Below are 3,486 nucleotides of genomic sequence, written 5' to 3' on the forward strand. Positions count from 1 at the left end.
AAAAAAAAAATGGGCGAGCATTTACAACTTGAGCCCAAGAAAATCTAGCAAAGCAAAGTTAAAAGTGAGAAATTGCTGCTGCACACCACCAGCGCTTGCTTAGTGGACGTTGTGCTTTTGCAATATGTTGTTGACAGCAATGGAGAGGAAAAATTAGTTTTGTTGCAAATATTCAAGCGGCAAAAGTTTAACAAGCAAAACAGCAAAGAGTAAATAAATTACTTGGCAGGATAAAGCAGCATTTTAGCAACAACAAGGTTTGAGCATAGTTTCTATGACCAACTATGAATGAAAGGATATTTAATATATATACATATATACATACATACGTTTTTGTAGCTTGCTTATATGTTTGTGCATGTCGCAAAACAAAATACATGAAACTTGGCTGCAAAGCATGTATTTACTAGTCGTATTTGTAGAAAACATGCTAGAGAACTTGCTCAACTTGTTACGAGTATTACTCCTTCTTCTTTCTCTGCTTTATTAGCAAGCGAGCGACTTGGACTGGTTTAGCCGGTAACACAAATATACACGCAAACTAAATATTTCCTTCGTCATCCATCAAACTCATTTTTACCCAAGATTAATGAGCATTTTAGTATAATAATACATACATACATTTACATGCAATAGAAACAGTGCACATGCATATATATACATACAAACATGCATACCTACCCAGTGGGAAAATGCGATGTATGGTAATCGAAAAAGTAATCAGGAAAACAGCCGTTTTCACATTTGAAAATGCGCTTTTTCCATGGCGATGTCTTAAAAAGGTTTAATGGCTTACCTTTTTACCATTTTACCATTTCCTTGTAAACGAAGAATGTATGCGATTTAGTACGATTTTTTTGGGACTTTTTGGATACATTGGAATTCTGATTACATATTAAACAGTAAAAGAATATAAGCTTCATAAGAAATGCTTTATTTCGCCAATGGATAGTAATGAACAGCATGCATAAACACCTTTACACAAAATATTTGAGTGCAACATATGAATGTTATGTTGCTCATACGACCTGGCAAACCGTATCTGCTGACAATAGTTAGCATACAAATTTGTTAGCTAGAAAATGGTAGTCTTTCTTCTGAAAATGTTTCTTTTATTTTCTAGACTGGACCGTATTCTTGTTCTTCGCGTCTCCCTGTCGTATGGTTTCCCTAATGTGGAGTAGATAAAAAAGCTTTAAAACTCAACCACTTAAGAGCAATTTATTACACTGTGCGACAGTTTTATGACAATTGAAACCAGCCCGGACTTTGCTAATATTTTCTGAAACAATACATATACAGTTATAAAACGCTCGATGGATTTGCAAAAGTTAGCGCGTATTTATATCTTATGGCCTACTTCAGTTTCCATATCCCGGCCTAAGTAGTTTTCAAAAAAGTGGAAAAACTTGTTAAAATAAATTACTGACCGAAATTAAATGTTAAGACATATATTGTAAAATTTCATGGGAAATATTTTTGCAGAACATTTTAACCCATTAGCACCCGCCTGAAAAGGTCATTTCGACCCTTAATTCAAGAAACTCCGCAAAAAGAAAATTTAGAAGGTCGTTAGAAGATTGATATATTCTAGAAAATTATTCTTCGGAAAATTTTATCAGGGGTCTTCTCAGGCAAAAGCGTCAGGCGTCAAATGTAAAAGTCTCTAAAAAAATAAAATAAAAGATTAAAAAAACTTGGTTTTTTACAAAAATTTTTTGAAAATTTTGTTTGGCTGTTATTCCTTCTTGGCATAGATTTTTGTTTTAATTTTAAAGCGACCTTTACGTTAGTGGTATGAAGCTTTTGCCTGAGAAGACCCCTTGTGAAATTTTCAGAAGAATAATTTTTTGAAATATATCAATCCTCTCCCTTCCCACCTTCCGAATTTTCTTTTTGCGGGGTTTCTTAAAGTAAGGAAGCCAATTAAACTTGAATTAAATGAAAAAGATTTAAGAAGGTTTTAGTTTAAAAATATTTTGAAGAGGGTTGCCGCCTATTTGTAAAATGTCAAATTTAATTTAATTTTGCACAAACTATATGAAATATTAAAACATGTATGAGTGTCAAAATAAAGAGTGTTGAGAAATCTTTAGTTTGAACATTTTGCATATTTCCAATGTGTTTGAAGACGGTTTAAAGTGGATTGGAAAAGGCTTTATTTTTAAACTGTATATAAGGCGAAGCCACGTATTTAAATAATTCAATTTAACTTTGTTCACCTGCTTTTCTTTAAAAAATGTTTGATTAAAGTTGCCACCTATTCGAAAAGTCATATATACATAAATATAATGAGAAGGCATTTTTGGGAAGGTCGTCGGTTCAACACTGTTCGTTTCAATTTCGAAATTTAGGTCGCCAATTAAGGGGCTTGGCCTGTAAATTTTCAGCCGATACAGGGTGATCTGAGATTTGATGTAATGAAAAGCCCACACCATGCATGCGATAATGATTTGCACTAAGAAACAGCTGGACGAACGTAACTCTGACTAACATTTGGAAGATTTTTTTAGGTTTTTGAAGAAGGTTGCCACCTCTTTAAGAAGTTAGATTTAAAATAATTCATAACTCAATTGAAATATGGGTGTAAACGAAAGAGGTTTAAAAAGGGTTTAGTGTGGATAAAATTTTGAAGAGGGTTAACACCTGGTGGTTAAAATTTATTACAAATTTCTACGATCGTATTTGAAGTGGTTTGATGCAAGCAAAAATTTCAATAACTCAACAAAATTTACGATTTTTGGGAGACAACTGTTTGTTTTTAATTCATCACATCATTGAATTTTTATTAAATTTCATTTGTATTTTTTGCACTAACAATTCCTTAAACAAGTCGACATGTTAGGTTTCCTAGAAAAATATCAAACAATTTTTTGTAATTTCATATAAAGGGCCGTCATTCGAGACGAAAAGCTTTTGTCTCCTTAGCAAAAACAAAAATTACCTCTTCTACTTTTTCGCTTTCATTTTTGCCAGCCACAGAGATGAGCGAATTTTTTTGCCGCACAAAATGAGTTTCACAAAAACTCTTGCGACCTGTATGTTTGTTGAATTTTTTTTTTTTTTTGCTTTACTTAGTTGACTTCACATGCTTGTTGTTTCAGTGGAAAGATATATGGATTTCGCCAGCATTCTGTTGCTGCTGCTTCCATTCATATGAATTTATTTTTATCCAAACTGTTGTGTAAATTTAATTATAACAATGTTTGCTTCTAACGTTTGTTCGTGCTGACACAGCAACCTGAAATATGTTTACAATTTTGTAACTGAAAAATTGCTTGCAATATGATATGTACATATTTTGCGAACACGACCTATAAACAAAATTGTTTAAAAGCGCACGCACATTCGATAAAATGTGCCATGAGAATTTTAAAATAATATGATTGTATATATGTTCGTATGTACATAGTGCTAGACATTTATTAGCTGAGTAATGTTTAGAAAAATTAAGGAAGCGAAATTTTTAGGTCAACCCTCAAATAA

The sequence above is a fragment of the Rhagoletis pomonella genome, unplaced genomic scaffold, assembly GCF_013731165.1.
Source record: "Rhagoletis pomonella isolate Grant_MI unplaced genomic scaffold, Rhpom_1.0 Rhpom_scaffold_00001, whole genome shotgun sequence".
In the NCBI taxonomy this organism is placed as follows: Eukaryota; Metazoa; Arthropoda; class Insecta; order Diptera; family Tephritidae; genus Rhagoletis; species Rhagoletis pomonella.